At 44.6% G+C, this 16,575-nt stretch overlaps 8 non-coding genes across 8 annotated transcripts; 4 read left to right on the forward strand and 4 right to left on the reverse strand.

Annotated features, from left to right (window-relative positions):
* Positions 1 to 3,057: 3,057 nt before the first annotated feature.
* Trnae-cuc lies at positions 3,058 to 3,129 on the reverse strand. The gene has a single exon. It is a non-coding gene; the product is annotated as a tRNA-Glu (tRNA).
* A 519-nt stretch (positions 3,130 to 3,648) lies between these two features.
* Positions 3,649 to 3,721, forward strand: Trnaf-gaa. Its single transcript has one exon. It is a non-coding gene; the product is annotated as a tRNA-Phe (tRNA).
* Positions 3,722 to 10,065: 6,344 nt separating this feature from the next.
* Trnam-cau lies at positions 10,066 to 10,137 on the forward strand. Its single transcript has one exon. It is a non-coding gene; the product is annotated as a tRNA-Met (tRNA).
* Positions 10,138 to 10,535: 398 nt separating this feature from the next.
* Positions 10,536 to 10,608, reverse strand: Trnak-uuu. Its single transcript has one exon. It is a non-coding gene; the product is annotated as a tRNA-Lys (tRNA).
* Positions 10,609 to 11,690: 1,082 nt separating this feature from the next.
* Trnam-cau lies at positions 11,691 to 11,763 on the reverse strand. Its single transcript has one exon. It is a non-coding gene; the product is annotated as a tRNA-Met (tRNA).
* A 279-nt stretch (positions 11,764 to 12,042) lies between these two features.
* Trnal-aag lies at positions 12,043 to 12,127 on the forward strand. Its single transcript has one exon. It is a non-coding gene; the product is annotated as a tRNA-Leu (tRNA).
* Positions 12,128 to 13,506: 1,379 nt separating this feature from the next.
* Trnaq-cug lies at positions 13,507 to 13,578 on the forward strand. Its single transcript has one exon. It is a non-coding gene; the product is annotated as a tRNA-Gln (tRNA).
* Positions 13,579 to 14,012: 434 nt separating this feature from the next.
* On the reverse strand, positions 14,013 to 14,116 carry Trnal-caa. The gene is made up of 2 exons: positions 14,078 to 14,116; positions 14,013 to 14,057 (listed from the first exon to the last, which is right to left on the reverse strand). It is a non-coding gene; the product is annotated as a tRNA-Leu (tRNA).
* Between the last annotated feature and the right edge of the window lie 2,459 nt (positions 14,117 to 16,575).

Raw genomic sequence — 16,575 nt, forward strand, 5'->3', positions numbered from 1 at the left:
GGAGAGGGAGGTGCGCAGATACCTCACGACCTGTGGGTCTGTGATCTGTGAGGCAGAAGCCGCTACATCCCACCCCACCCCACACCCCTGCGGAGTCTGAGGCCCTGCAGTTCCCTGAGAGACCTCACACAGAGGAATTCCCACCAAACTGTCCCCAGGCAAAAAGCCAAAGGCCGCTCACTTTTCAATGCCAGGATTCGAATGCCTTAAGAACAGTTGCTTGTTATGACATCATCTGTATTAGTAAAGTCCTGCCCTTCCCCCCAGCTGTCCTATCCGCGTTCCTGGGGAGGGCAGTGAGGTTTTGCTCCTGATCCAGAAAGGTTTGAATCAGTTAAAGGAGTCTAAATCGCTCAGTCAGGGATTTTATACATATGTGAAAAGGTGAGTTCTAACAGGAGAAGAATTCGGTACAGAAAGTTCTTTCCAGTTCAGCTTCCACAGGTACCCCTGTTATCCCTCACAAGGCCCCTCTACAGGACTGACTGGCTCGGTGGCATCGCATCACTCGGCATCATTCTCAGCACTTGGCAGATGTTATTTCCTGGGGAATTAAGATAATGACTAAGAGAGAAAAAAGGACTCCCTCCTGCGGAAGAGAGGGTGGGGGATTGTGGAGCCAGAGGAGTCAAGACACCACAGGAACCCCACAGAGTCAACTAGCCTGGGCTGTAGGGGCTCCCAAAGACTGAGCTGACACCAGGGAGCCTGCATGGGACTGAGCTAGACCCTCTGCACATATGTTACAGTTGTGTAGCTTGGTCTTTTGTGGGACTCCTAACAGTGGGAGCGGGGACTGTCTCTGACTCTGGTGCCTGCTCTTGGACCTTTTTCTCCTCCGGTTGCCTCATCCACTCTTCAATAGGAGAGGAGGTGCTGCAACTTAATGTATCAGGCTGTTGATATCCGTGGGAGCCTGCCCTTCTAAAGAGAAATGGAGGGGGAGGAGGAGGAGTGCATGGGGTGGGGGGCAAGAGGGGAGGAGGGAAGGGAAACAGCAGTTGAAATGTAAAATAAATAGTAGATAGATAGATAGATAGATAGATAAATGAATGAATGAATGAATGAATGAATGAATGAATGAATGAATAAAAAGGAAAAAAGAGAAAAAAGAAAAGAAAAACGGATTCCCAAGAAAGCTAGAACAACACAGTTATCCATTTCTTTTCCCTGTCCGTTAATCCGAAGCCCTGTGTTTCCACCCATTGTGTGACTCTGGGCTCTCTGCCTGACTGTCATCTCTTTTCTTCTTTTCAAAGGTGATCTCTCTGCAATCAGCGCACTGGTATGCTTGCTTCTAAGGGCAAAAAGTCAACCTTGTCGGACCGACCTGGAGCCTGGGCGCCCCCTGCTGGTGTTATTTGGTTTAATGCTGTATCAACCGCTTCTTAAAAACATCAATCAGGGACTGATTTCTCTCTAGTGTTTCCTTTTCTTTTTCTTTTTTCTTTCTTTTTTGTAAAGTAGACTACAAGTGAAAAATAAGAAAGAAGACCATCAGTTCAGTGATCAATGAAGCCTGGTCTCTTTGGAAGAAACAACGCCGCTTGCCTGGGCTGCCTTTCACCTGGTCCTAGCCAGTCAGGATCCTACAGCTGTCTCAAGTTGAATAGGAACGGCAAATAATTGATTATGCAGTTACAAGTATGTTACCGGACTTTATAACTAAGTTCTGGCCCTAGAGTCCGGACAACAACTAGAATCAACGGCCTGTCTCACATGCCGGAGGACTGTGAAGAGCAGAGAGAGGACATTTAATCAAAGTGGCCACACTGGAAAACAGATGCCGCCCACATCCATCATCAAAGGCAAGCCGGAACTTTGTAAATACGTTGCATATTATGTGCTATGCGTATGAAAGAAGGTTTGGGGTATGCATAGCTGCCCGAACAGCTCAGACCGTGCTCTCACTGTTCTCTCTCCTCTCCTTGCAAGGGATGTTGTAGAAGTCATCGCTGAGGGGAGCAATCTGATCCCCTTTGAAATGCTCAGCCCACTCCGCGGGGTAGCCTCACAGTCAAGGATGGATCTCTCCTTTAGGGGTTGATGTCCTGCGGCGATCTTCTCTGCCAGGTTCTGCGGTGCTTGGGTTAATTCAGGTCCTCGCGGTAAGATGTCTTAGAATCTAGTTAAATCGACGCACTGAGAATTCAGTGTACCCTCTCTTTAGACACAAACGAATTTTAAAACATTTTAAGCAGTTCTCTTGTGTCAGTGGAACCGAGAAATTTTGAGGCCCTTCGCTTTTCACCCCGGAACTTCCCAGGCCGTGGGCAGCCCCGCGAGGTCCTACTTGTCTCCTTCACAAGCATCTTAAAAAGCGCTGTACGAACCCCACCCAGCTCTCGCTGACTCGCCCTCTAGCATGAGTTTTTAAATGCAAAAGCCCAGAGACAGGTGGCGAGGAGGGAGGATTCCAGAGGGTTGAGTTCGGGCTCAGCCCGCCACAGGCAGCTCGCAACTGCCTCCAACTCCAGCCTCTCCCGGCACGTGGTGCGGTATACACACAACACACACACACACACACACACACACACGCACACGCACACACACGCACAAGCACACGCGCACGCACACGCACACGCACACGCGCACGCGCACGCGCGCACACACACACGCATATATATATACACACACACACACACACACACAACTCAGGCACAAACACGGCAAATAAATTTAATAAGATTTTTGTTTACATTTTAATACATGATGTTTTGCCTGTACGTATGTTAGTGTGCCACGTGGATGTCTGGTGCTAATGAGGCAAGAGGAGAGAGCATTGGATCTCCTGGAAATGAGTAACCGGCAGTTGTGGGCTGTCCCGTCGGTGCGAACAACCGAACCTACGTCCTCTGGCAAAAGTGCTTGGGCTGTCTAGGTCTTCACAAGATAAAATAATTATTAGTAATTTTTTAATGACAACACTGCATCATTTGAAATTTTGAAGTTGAAATACCCAAATAAATCGAACACAAAGCAGAAACTCCCATATGAAAACGAAATGTTTACTGTACAGTGTAGGGCCTGTGTGTTAGTGAACTGCAAAAACAGCACTTCCCTGACCGGGAATCGAACCCGGGCCGCGGCGGTGAGAGCGCCGAATCCTAACCACTAGACCACCAGGGAAACTTCTAGGCTCCCTCTTTGTAAGATATATGACCTGGATTTGCTACTGTGTTACCTCCAATTAGCTACTGTGTTACCTCTGATTTTTATTCCATTAACCAACTACAACCCAGTCAATAAAATTCAAAAGGCACGAAAGCGTATGGTCTGTACTGCTCCTTAAATGTATGAATTGACCCAGAATACATTATAGCATTTAACAAAAATCACAACTTTTTTTTTAGACAGTGTCTCAGCCCTGAGCTGGAACTCTAGGAAGGCTAGTACTGAACTCAAAGATATCCTCCTGCCTCTGCCTCCCCAATGCTAGGTTTAAAGGCGTGCACCACCACTCCCTGCGCTAAGGCAAGTTTTAAAGATCAATTTAAATTGTCTCCTTGCTTTTCTGTTTATAATACAATAAGATGTCAAACATCGAAATTCTTAGTTAATCTTAGGTTCTCTCGTCAGTTTTGTCACAACAGCGAGGACCTAAGTGATAAAGTCATTACAACTTAGCGTGAAGCTGCAGCGGGCGGGGCCGAAATAGCTCAGTTGGGAGAGCGTTAGACTGAAGATCTAAAGGTCCCTGGTTCGATCCCGGGTTTCGGCAACGCAGGTCAAATTTTTCCTTAATAAAACTACTTTTGTATTTACTATCTTTATTGTTTTGAGCTGCTCCTCATCTGTTTCTCCAAGGCATCTATTTCTTCTCCAAACCTACCTCTTCTTTATTCCCATTAAGTTATCTCAAGAGTTGTAAGCCAAAGCCAACATGCAGTAAAGGTCTTTAGTGGATACTTCACAAGGCTCGCTCTTTATCGTATTCTCTGCCGGCTACTAATTCAAAGGGATCTACGATCCAAATAGGTGGAGAATACAGCATGGGATATTAGGGATCCTTCTCTTCCTCACTGACCTCTCTACAGACTAGAAAATATCCACATCGCCGTGTTTGGACCACATAACAGAGCCCGGGTTCTCATGTCTTACCATGATTCATCAAGCCAGACTCAGCTACCGGCTGCCATCCAGTCCAACAGATCATGACCACCAACTTCCCAGTTTCCAGATGTTGTGGCTCTTGTCGGTGCTATGTTTAATTTTCATGGAATGAAAACTAATTGACATTTGTTCCTTAAACAAAAACAATCCTCCTTTGGACTTAGGACTCAACTGTCCTCCCATTTTTGTTGTTGTTGTTGTTGTTCTGTTTTGTATGGTGATTCTATTTCATCACATTACTTCTGTAACTTTTTGGGGCCTGCAGTTTGATTTTTAATTAATTTCTCTACTTTTAAGTAATTTACATACATTTCCAAGAATAATATAAAGAGGTCCTTTTCTGTTGCCTAGCTGCTTTCAGTGACAATACCTTGCAAAATTGTAGTCCAGTGTCACAGTCCTGATACTGACATTGAAAAAAAAAAAAAAAAAAAAACTAGATACAGACCATAGCAGCACCACTGGAATTATAAGAAAATAAATGCAAACACAAGAAACTTCTTAAGCAGAGATGACCCATGCTTCCTTTAAAACACTAGGACTGGAGAGATGGCTCCACCGCTAAAGACTAAGGCTCACAACCAAAAAGACAAAAATAATAATTACGGCTGGTTGTGGTGGCAGCAGCATTGTGGAAGCAGGGGCAGGAGTAGCATCTTTGTGAGTTCAAGGCCAGCCTGGTCTACATAGTGAATTCCAGCCCACCAGGGATATACAGTAAGACCGTGTCTCAAAAACAAAACGAAACAAATAATAATAACACCTTTCTGTCTGTTTTGTGCTACAACAGGATATTCTGCAGCTTATATGACTGCTTCTAATACTGTTTCTGTGAACCACCTGTAATATGTAGGACATCCTTTTTTTTTTTCAAGTAGTGGCAAATTGAATTCAGTCTAAGATAAAGTTTACAATGGTGTTCTCTCTGTCTCTCTGTCTCTCTCTCTGTCTGTCTCTATCTCTATCTCTGTCTCTGTCTCTCTCTCTATGTCTCTCCTCTCTTCTGTCTCTCTCTGTCTCTGTCTGTCTCTATCTCTGTCTCTCTCTGTGTCTCTGTCTCTCTCTCTCCTCTCTTTCTCTCTCTCTCTCTCTTAATGACTGGTAATCAAAATCAGGACCCACAGCCAGTGGGACCGGCCCTGCACACTGAGCTGATGCTCAACCTCGTTTCTACTCTTCCAGAGCCAGTATCGCTCAGGTTCCCAGCCTCACTCCAGAGTCATGAGTCAAGCCAACTACCCCTGCACATCCATTTGGGCATGTGTGGTGGTTTGAAGCTACTTGACAGGGATTAGGGGGTGTGGCCTGGCTGGAGGAAGAGTCACTGGAAGTGGGCTTTGGGGTGTCAATGCTCAAGCTAGGCCTAGTGTCTCATTCTCTTCCCAGTTACCTATCCGTCGGGATGAAGACGTCTCAGCTACCTCTCCAGCACCGTGACTGCCTGCATGCCTTGCTTCCCACCGTGATGATAATGGACTAAACCTCAATGTAAGCAAGCCCTAATAAAGGCTTACTTTTACCAGAGTTAGCGTGGTCGTGGTGTCTCTGCCCAGCAATAGACATCAATTAATAAAGACAGCATGGATCCTCAGATTTTGCCTACAGAGAAAAGTGACGTGGGTGAGGGCAGCGGGAGAGATGATGGGCTGAAAACGAAGGTGATGAAAATACCGTAGCGAGACCCATTACTTTGTTTGCTGGTGTAAACATTTCATCTAAAACATGAACAACTCCAAAATGTTTCTTTCTCTCTTTTTCAGCATGTGAATTTTTTGTCGTGATGTGTAAATAGGGTTTCACTAAACAGAATTTATGGAGACCATGGTTCAGAACCGAGTTCCTTTCCGCCCTAGATCCCTTTCAACAGACCAGATTAGAATGGCGCCTCTTGTATTAAGTAATCAAAACAAGCTTTGGAAAGGTCCAGATAAACAAGCCTAAAACACAAGCAGTCCCAGTCACCAGTCAGAAGGGGCCCAGTCTGCCCTAGCCAGCGTGGTGAGGAGAAGCCACTGTTTTACTAAGAGAGGGAAGGAAACATGAAATGGTCAATCCTTTCTTGTTCCTTATTTCTACTTTTTTGATCCTTTTACACTTATAAAACCTCCTCCTCCGATCCCCTCCCTGGAACACCTTTCAGTTTGACAGACGGCATACTGGCCAGCTAGTAAAAACCACTTTCATTTTTAAACTTTATTGAAAATATAAATGGATAACTTACTCAAGTCTTCCCCCTATGTTAACTCCTCAACCTCTCCAAATTACAGAATAACATTCCTCTTCTACTGCACTTTGGAAATGTGATTTACATCAGGCCAACGTTTTGACATCTTTGCTGGGACCATAACAATAAGCATCTTGTAGACTCATAGCTAATGCTGTGTGCAGGCAATACAAAGCCCATCTTAGGGTGGGGCCACCATCTTAGACCACCTGCTGTACTCAGTTCCAGGAAGGACCTCAGGAATGTGCCATGACAACTCAAACAGATACAGGACAGTATGCTCCTTCGGACATCCTGTCTGCAGTTTATGGCCCTTGAGGCTATCTAGATAATCCTGCTGAGCAACCCCAGATAGTCCTGCTCAGCAAGTTGTGGTTCCCCACCAAAATGTCTAACCCAATGGTTTCGAGTGTGGGTTTCGCACCCAAAGTCTAGACCAATAGTTTCAAAAAATCGCCTTGCCCCATATCCCTTCTACCCAATTCCAAGTTGCCAGAGCATGTAATTCCAGCTTTTGTTTTTTCCCTATAAAAACTCTCTATACCTGGGCTCGAGGCTACTGCTGTATTTCCCTCCATCTGCTGTGTGGCGACTCAGGTTCGAATCTGACAATAAAAGGACCCTTATGTTCTTGCATCGGAAACCTTGGTGGTCTCTCGGGGTTTCGCAAAACGGGTACAACAGCTGCTATCTCCTCCCTTTCCCATAAGATCAAACATTGCATTAAGCATTTCTTTATCTTTAGAAAGCCTTGCTGTCCTGACTAAGCAAATCACACCCTGCGCAACAGCAAAGGGTGTGAGGACATCAAGTGTGTAAGGAATGTAAGATGGGCATGATGTTATTTACCTCTAATCCCAGCACTCTGTGAGTTGGAGACTAGCCTGGACTGTACAGTGAGTTTTAGGTTAGCCAGGATATGTACTGAAGCCCCTTCTCAACACACCACCCCCCAGAAAAAAAGAGAGTCTAAGCAAGATTTCTCTCACTTTCTGTAATAAGTTTTAGAGTCTGAATGGAATTTATGAAAATTTCTATTTGTACAATATGAGTGAGTATTGGCCAAGTATCAATAACCACTTGTCGAGTTTCCTGTACTAAATGGTACTTTCTTCATCACTGGGACCAAATAGCTGAAGGAAGCAGCCTATGGAAAGAAGAGTTCATTGTGGCTCACAGTCTTGGGTGTCGTCCATTGTGCAGGGAGTCACAGATGTGGGAGTGTGAAGCCACTGGTCTCATTGAGGCCACAGCATGAAGAAAAATGATGACTCTGGGTTTTCTCTTTGTATTCAGTCTACATTCAGGGTAGGTGTTCCTTTGTCAGTTAAACGTCTCTGGAAAGGCAGACATGCTGAAGTGTGCTATCTCAGGGGATTCTAAACCCCATCAAGCTGACAAAGGAAATTAACTGACACATGAAGTTTTATTAAGTGTCCCTATTAATCGAGATGGTTGTCAAGGCCATATTCCAAATGACAGTACTTAAGAGCTAGGGGAAGAATTTCAGTGGCTGTGACTTGATAGAGAGCAGAGTCAGAATAAGATCTACATTGCACACGACATTAAGATTTGCTGGGGTTTTCTCCCTCAAGGCTTCTAAATTCTCAATCTAGATAGTCATCCGGGACTATGTCCGGGTTGGTTTTGTTTGTCTGTTTGTTGACACAGGCTAGACTTTTCTGGGAAGAAGAACGTGAACTGGGAAATGGTTTCCATCAGCTTGCCTATAGATAGGTCTGTAGGCCATTGTCTTGATTAGTGATGGTGTGGGAGGACCTAACGCATATTAGGTGGCACTGCTCCTGAGCAGATGGTCTTGGGGTGTAGAAGAAAGGCACTGAACAAGCCCTAGGAAACAAGCCAGGAAGCAGCACTCCTCCATGGCCTCTGCATCAGCTCCTGACTCCAGGTTTCTGCCTTGAGTTCCTGCTCTGACTTCCTGGATGATAGACTACATCTTTTAGGATGAAATGAGCCTTTTTCTGCCCAAGCTGCTTTCATGGTGTTGTATGTTACAACTGAAAGCTAACTAAGATAAACCATAAAACAGCATTTTTTTAAATTTTAATATTATTTTATTTTTGTCTATAATACCCAATGTGCTTTTTAACTGAGCATTGGTACTGTTGGGAAATTTTTTTATATCTATTTTTTACTGTCTGACTCATTGCAGCCTTGTGAGTTTTAGTCTCACTGTGATGGCTCTTCTTGGCTGTCAACTTGACTAAATCTGGAATTAACTAAAACCCAAGCATCTGGATACAGCCATGACAGATTTTATCTTGATGAAATAATTTAAAGTGGAAGACCCACTTATAATCTTTTGAGGTAGGAAGGTAGACCTTTAATCCAGATCTTTTGAGGTGGGAAGATCCACTTTTAATCAGGGTGGCACTTTCTGATGGCAATTTATATGAAGGACACGAAAGAAGGAAGCTGGCTCTCTCTCGGCCTGCCAGCTCTCACTAGCAAATCCTTTCCTTCGCTGCTGTCAGAGCCTACTTCTTAGGATTCCAGCTTATACTCAAGACTGGGATATCCAGCCTTGTCCAACGAACAACCTACTGCATTCCTGGACTTTCCATTGGTAGAGAGCCAATGTTGGACTAGCTGGACCACAGCCTGTAAGCCATACCAGTAAAGACTTCATTCTGTCAGTTCTGTTCCTCCAGAGAACCCTGACTAATACACCCCCTGTACACGTCTACATCTAAAGACTTCTTTCCATGCGGTGCAGTCTGCTCTGTTTTTATCATCTATTCCACAATCCAGTTGTGTGTCCTTCCGTCATTTTTTAAAATTGGACATCACTTAGAGTTTTCCAGTGACGTCTGGGTGGTGCTGGCATTTGCATGATAATCTTTCTCATTTTCATTATTCGAATTCTTGAAAAATATGGTTATGATATTCACGGTGTTCAGAAACAAACTATCATAACCTTGATACAACCTAGAGACATCTCAGCAGTTAATCTACTTTTACTCCGGTCAAGATAGACCCAAACCACTCAGGACTACACACACTAACATTGCACACTAACGCCCCAGGGCTGGGTCACTTGTTACACTGGGATCCTACTATGAAACTCAGGGTCCTCAGAGACAACAAAATCAATGTGCTTTTCTGTCGCAGTGGGGACGTAATTTAAAAGGTTTCTGTCTTTTCTCTTACTTCCACACTTAACACGGAAAACCACTCAACTGTTTACAAATCCCAGGGAGACACTAAAAACAGGGAATTCTAGTATGGAACCAGATCAAACCCCGGGCAAGTCTCGGTAAATCAGGTTTTCACATCTTCCTGTTCTCACACTAACAGGTTCCCATGAGTTTGTGTAAAGAACAATTTATTCGTCAAGCTTTGAGATCTCATTTGTCCCCTTTGGACTCCTGGAAATCGAGGGGTCGTAAGGAGACTGCAGAAAAGTCGGTGGGATTTGGGAAGCCGACTTTGCAAATTTGACTTGCAAAGAAGGGCGTGAGATGATGATTGGCTGAGGAAATGCTTTTGTTAAGGCCACAAAGGCTTGCGTATGTCCGAGGTGGGGCAGAAGATCAAAGCGACTCTTTTCATCTAGGTCAAGTGTGGGAAGACGTTGAATCTTCCAGACATTTTCAAGAGGGAAAAAAAAATCATTTAGGAAATGATTTATTCAAGAATCTGGGCTAGCGTAGGCAAAACATAATTTGTTACTAATGTAATATGACGCAAGGCTCCAGCCATCTGCCTCCTTAGCGCAGTAGGCAGCGCGTCAGTCTCATAATCTGAAGGTCCTGAGTTCGAACTCAGAGGGGGCAGTTGCTTTTCCTTCTGCATTCGTGAGGTTAAAAATTCAAAATTGTCCGGTTCCTCCCCGAATTTCAGAAGCTGTGCCGGCAGCCATCGTTTTCCAGTAGACAAGAGCCCTTTTACCCAAGTTCCTTCTTTAAACAGTATTCTACCCTGCAACTTATTTATTGGAAAGAAGGAATGCATAGATCAACGACTGATTCTGGATTTTGCCTGAAAGTCCTCTTTTTTAATACATACGAAACTTCCTTACCACCACGTCCTCGATGTAAGATGTGATCTAGGTTTTCTGTCTTGTTAAATAAAGTTCTGCAAAAACGCCTGGCCTCCTGAAACATCAGTTCGGTTATTGTTGGAAAGCTTACCACAAATCAGGCCTGGTACCAGGAAGACAAAAAAACGCTAGCGCCCGAACAGGGACTTGAACCCTGGACCCTCAGATTAAAAGTCTGATGCTCTACCGACTGAGCTATCCGGGCTCTTGCGGTAGTGCTATCCTACAGTGAATAAAAGACACATGGAAAAGCGTTAATGTCTAATTTACATATTTTTCCTTTTATCTTCGATTCTACATTTGGTCAACTGATTTCAGAATCTATTATCTGTCTATTTCAGATCTATTAAATTACAAACTCCAGGAGAGCATTTCCTGCGTGCTCAGTGTCAACCTTCACCTCTTTTGCAACAGCACACACACACACACACACACACACACACACACACAACACACCTGGAGATTCCCCCCTGGCTCCACGGAGATACTGCAAGCTGGATCTCAACCCTGGTATCTGTCTTCCTTGCTTTACTTATTTCCCTTTTAGACTTTTTTCTGAATCATAAGTTTGGAAGACTTAGAAATTCTGTCGAGAGCAAGAGCCCAACGTGGTGAGACTGAGCAAACACGTTTGTGTTGTGTTTGTATTTATTTTTGTATCTTAGTTTTGTTTCGTTTTTGACATAGAGTATCCTGGGTGGGATGGAGTGACCCGATAGTAAGCAATCCCGGAAGAATGGTTAAGAGAACCAAACCAGCAATTATACACACCTTACACCTTACACTAGCAATTACACGTCATCTCACACCTTTCACACTCGCACCCGGGCCTCCCTCTCTCTTTTACACCTGGGCTGGGGAATTTCCAAGCATATCTGAAAGACAACTGAAATTCTCCTGGCTCCAATTGGTATAGATGATGATAATGATGATGAAAAGTTAGAAAGTGTTTAATGTTTTTTAAAGACAGAGCCCCTGGAACTCACCATGTAGAGATCCACCTGCCTCTGTCTCCGAGTGCTTCACCACGCTTGTCTAGTGTTTAATTCATAATTTTTTTAAAAAAAAAATCACTATTTTATAACTTTGTAACAGACCATTACATTACAGAAACAAAATTACCGTTTAGTTTCATTAAATAGTTTTGGGGTTTGTTTTTGCGAAAAAGAAAATTTTACTTATATATATTTATATTTATATAAAGATTTTATTTATATATGTAAAGATTTGCCCTCCTACCTACGCACGGGAGCTCTCCGAAATTAAGGAAGCAAAAATTACCACGGCTGCCCCCTCTGAGGTTCGAACTCAGGACCTTCAGATTATGAGACTGACGCGCTGCCTACTGCGCTAAGGAGGCGCCTGTAGAGCTTGTCTTCAACAAACCAGGTATTCGTGCTGCTCCCCTAGCCAGTCTCGCATTGTCAAGTTTTGTGGTTTTTCGGTTAGGATGGCGCCTAAGACCGCTTCTGTCGCGGAGCCTCACGGTACGAAGCAGCGACCGAGCCTGCGCAACTGTGCTAAGAAGCCATAGAGACTGCGGAACGAGAGCCTACCACGGAGGGCCGTGCGCAAAGGACTGCGGGAAAGGAAAGAGTGTAATTACTCCAGGAAGACAAGACAGGGGAGTCAGACGCAGGGTAGCGTGGGCCGAGCGGTCTAAGGCGCTGGATTAAGGCTCCAGTCTCTTCGGGGGCGTGGGTTCGAATCCCACGCTGCCACTAGCTTTTGCACTCCTTCAGGCCAGTGGATTTTTTTTCTTGTTCAAGTCTCTTGGTTTTCAGTCTCGTAAATCAGCCAGGATTCTCCCCCCTGGTCCCTGTTTTCCAGATTACAGATAATAGTCATACACACCATACCACAGCAGTCCCAGCAGAGGATACGCCATCAACTAATTGCTTCAATAAACAATCAACAAGCGCGTAATGTGTGTGAAATTTATTCCCCTAATCACTTCATTTTCACCGAATAAAAGGATCCGCCAACAGATAACAAGCTTTTCTTTCATTCATTCATGTTAAGAAACGCGCTTCAGGCTAGGGCCTGAAGACTTCGCAGGTCTTTCTTGCTATCTTGGACGATGAATGAATGTGGAACGTTCTCCTTCCGAACCGACTTGCAACCAGAGACAGATCGGGCCTGTGCCACTGAAGAAGGGAATTCTGTCCCATCCGAGGCCGGCCGGGTCTGAAGAAGAGGCTGTAAAAGGCTGTGGAAGAGGGGAAAGACTCCCCTGGGCACCTGCTGCCTCGCGACGAGGGAAAGTATTGTCAAGCCGCAGCAGCTCGCGACGGCAGCTGGGGGGTGCTGCCCGCCACACAGTCGTTGCTCGTGACAAGTCTGCGGGTCCCATGTAATGAGTAAATGAAGTTGGAGAAAGGAGACCACATCTATTTCTTTGTCCAACTTCTAACGATAGGACTAACGTCCAGTTTGCCTTTCGTGGTGGGGGGAAAAAAAGCACAAACTGCGGGGACTGCTCTGGACGCTGCCACGCAGACCCGAATGCAGGACTCGGGACCCTGAGATGCAGGAGAGCACGACAGGAGGTGCCGTGCACATCACGTAGCGCCTGACCCTTTCCGTGGTCCACACACCGAAGACGAAGATTTTCTACTTGAAAAGTGAATAGCTCCGATAAAAATACTGTTGGAATCACTAGGAGGCAGAGATAGACGTTCCAACATGCGCTTGCCAAGAGCCCAAGGACCTCAGTTGTGATGTGAAAGTAGACTGGGGGCGGCTAGCGGGGGGGGGCGGGAGAAGGGAGGTAGAGGGAGGAAGTGGGGGATAAGAACAAAGTTTAATAACATATGTATACGAAAATGTCACAATTAGACCCATTTATTTGTATGCTAACCAAAAACAGTAATTGGAGAAAGAAAACAGTAAACAAACCAACAGGAAAAGAAAGAAAAAAAATAAAGAAGGACCAAGGATAAAGTTGAGAAATTCATGAGAAAGGAACGATAAGTTACTCTGAAACGTACTAAATTCGTAACAGAATTTCAAATAACACGGTGAAATGTTTGTTTTTTACAATGCCGTTTTTTTTTTAAGCAGTGCTCACAGATGGACATTGTGGCAAGCTCCTGGCCAAGTTGGTTCCATGGTGTAATGGTTAGCACTCTGGACTCTGAATCCAGCGATCCGAGTTCAAATCTCGGTGGAACCTAGTCTTTTAAAATTATTTTTCCCTTTTGCTTCTTTTCACGCTGTCAACGTGAGTTTTGCTGAATTCTGTATTTGCAAATGAACAATTCCTTTTGTATTCCAGCATTTGGCTCTTAATGGTCCTGGCAGTGGAAAAGGTGATGTGGTATCTGACCAGTCAACTCTCTACTCAATTGTCAATAGTGTCTCTATGGAGTTGGTGCACGTTTCCTACACACCGTTCATGAAAGCTTCAGACAGTTCATGCAGTATCCTCTGTCGCCAGATGTTCTCCCTCTGGTGCAAAGACCCTTTAGGGCTCGAGCACAGGACTCAACGAGCTTTGTGATTAGTGGGACAGATTTCATGAAGGGTCAGGATTCCGCTAAGATAGAAAATGAAAAGGAGAGGAGACGAAGTGTCTGTGAAAAGTAATTGAAAACAAGAAAAACAGACCTGTCAGAGTGGGATTCGAACCCACGCCTCCATCGGAGACCAGACCTCAGTGGGAGGAAGCTAGGCTTGAGTCTGGCGCCTTAGACCACTCGGCCATCCTGACACGATGGTTGTGTAATAATTAATGTATCTTTCAAATGTATTGAATGTGTATGCAATTACTACACTTTAGTTTCATTTACAATGTAGAAATACAGATCCCTGTAAGCTGAACTAAACTCTTTTTCTCTGTCTAGTCAGGGAATGTGGACAAGAAAAACTCTCGAGGTTTTTTGCTCCCAATCCTTCTGGAATTCAGCGTTTATCTGCCCTTGGGTCCCGGCCCTTCAGAGTGCAGCCGAGTTCAGAAATCGCAAAGATGCTGCAAGCTCAGGTCTGGCTCAGAACCATTCATCGGCGTCACGACCGGACACATCAGCTCAAGCTCTGTTCCGAGACAGTGTCCTCAGGGGCCCGCCTGATGGAGAGAGCTTGCAGGGGAGTGAACCAGTAGAACAGACAGGTTAGAAAGGGAGTGTAGTCCATGAACACGGGCTGCAGTGTAGACGAGAGTGCGGAGGCCTGGGCTGTGAAAACGGACGGCAGATGCAAGGAATAAAGGATAGAAACTTTGGGAGGGAAGAGTCAGAGTGAGACGTAGGACACGTCGGGCAGAGCCCGAATCCCAGATCCTTTGCTCCGCGCGCAGACTTGCAGGCAGACTGGTGCTTCTTCAGGAAAAGGCGGAACTGTCCCATCTTTGGAAAAATGGTACCATAGTAACAACAGACACTGACATTTGAAATATTCCCAAGAAATAGCTGGGTCTCCGCGTGACCCCGAAGAATCTCTAGGCTACACAGCATCCAGAATCAGAGTTTTAATTCTAATCTTAAGTATGAATAACAACCAAGAAAAAATCAGGTACTTGTGAAATATTTTCTACAAAAAGAAAAAAATTAAATATAATAGGAGATCGGAGAGGACCTAAGAGGGGAAAAACAAATGCAGCACGGGAACTCGGTTGTTATTATTATTATTATTATTATTATTATTATTATTATTATTATTAACTCCTTCAGGAGGTAAAAGAAGAGGAATAAATTCTTTAACAGTTTAGTGGCAAAAATTTTTTGAGTTACAAAACAAAGCTGAAGAAATCTCCTAGAAAATGGGTGGGGAACGGGAAATTGGAGACGATAAACAAAACCGTTTTTTAAAGTCTAGTAGAAGGCATGCTCTCAAACCCTGGGGCTTCCTGGGAAAGAAAAGGCGGAAATGACAGAAAGGAGACAGAGTTTATTAGATCAAAGACCTCAAATCTCCAGATGGGACGGCCTCTCTGGGCCCCCCATCAGGGCACGCTTTCTATCGGAAGTGAAGTCTTTGTAAAGAGAAAGACGGATGCAGAGACAGTGATAAAGGATTCGGATTCAGAATGTGTCCTTTTTTTAAACACAGTAAAACTCAAAGCTAGAGGACAGAAAGTCAATGACCTTTAAGTTTAAAAAAAAAAAAAAAATCCAAAGGTAGGTCTTCTCCTGATGGAGGCCCAGAGGTGGCGCTTGGGCCTTAGGACTTGCCTGGGAGGCACTTCCCTTATTCCCTCTTTACTCCTCATTTTGCTCACTAAGTTGCACAGGCATGCTTGGAGCCCACAATTACTCAGTCAAGAAGATGAGTCATGGTCACATCTGGATGTTTACACCCAGCCGGATTATTGATGATATATAAACAGACATTTTCGTTACATTTATTTATTGACAGAGGGGCGCGTTCCTGCTGTGAATGTGGAGATCAAGGACAACTTGCAGAGTCGGGGCTCCATTCCTACCATGTGGGTCACCGGAATCAAACTCAGGCATGCGAGCAAGCACCTTCACCCACGGAGACACCTTACCAACCCTAAACGGACATTACATGACTCAAACATTGTAGGTCCCACATACTCGTTCTCAGAAGTTTCTGGAGACGTGGTTCTAGCAAACACAGACTTAAATTAATAAAAGCATGTGAATCCCATAATAGTGAAGTTTTCACACCAAAGAGATAAAACAAGATGTTCCAAGGCTTGCTTAGTTTCCAGCTAGAGAGAAGCCAGTCTGTGATAGAAGAAAAAGTAATACCACAAGAGATATACAGGGTAATATTCGATGTCTCTGGGAACAAATGGGCTACTAATCTGCATCTCAAATGGGAAAATCTCCCAAAATCATAAGAAAATTTCCCGGGAGAGGGAAGTCATTCTCATGACTAATAACATACCCCTCCAACAACTCAATAAAAGTTCCAGGAGTGCAGGAAAAATTGAATTTCAAGAAAGCTGGTTTGACCTGTTCTTTGACCCCTTTTCTTGCCAGTTAGAATTTTGCATGAGAGTTCATCCTCAGTCTGTTACATCTGTAATCACAGGGACAAATTCTCATGTGTTCAGTATCCACAGTAAGCGAGAGGCCTTCAAGACGACTCAGCAGGTAAAAGCATTGCAACCAAGCCTGACTCACAAGGCAGGAGGAAAAGGACTCCTGTGATTGTTCTCTGACCCCTCCTCCCAACACACACACACACACACACACACACACAC

This window comes from Peromyscus leucopus, unplaced genomic scaffold (genome assembly GCF_004664715.2).
Source record: "Peromyscus leucopus breed LL Stock unplaced genomic scaffold, UCI_PerLeu_2.1 scaffold_114, whole genome shotgun sequence".
Taxonomy (NCBI): domain Eukaryota; kingdom Metazoa; phylum Chordata; class Mammalia; order Rodentia; family Cricetidae; genus Peromyscus; species Peromyscus leucopus.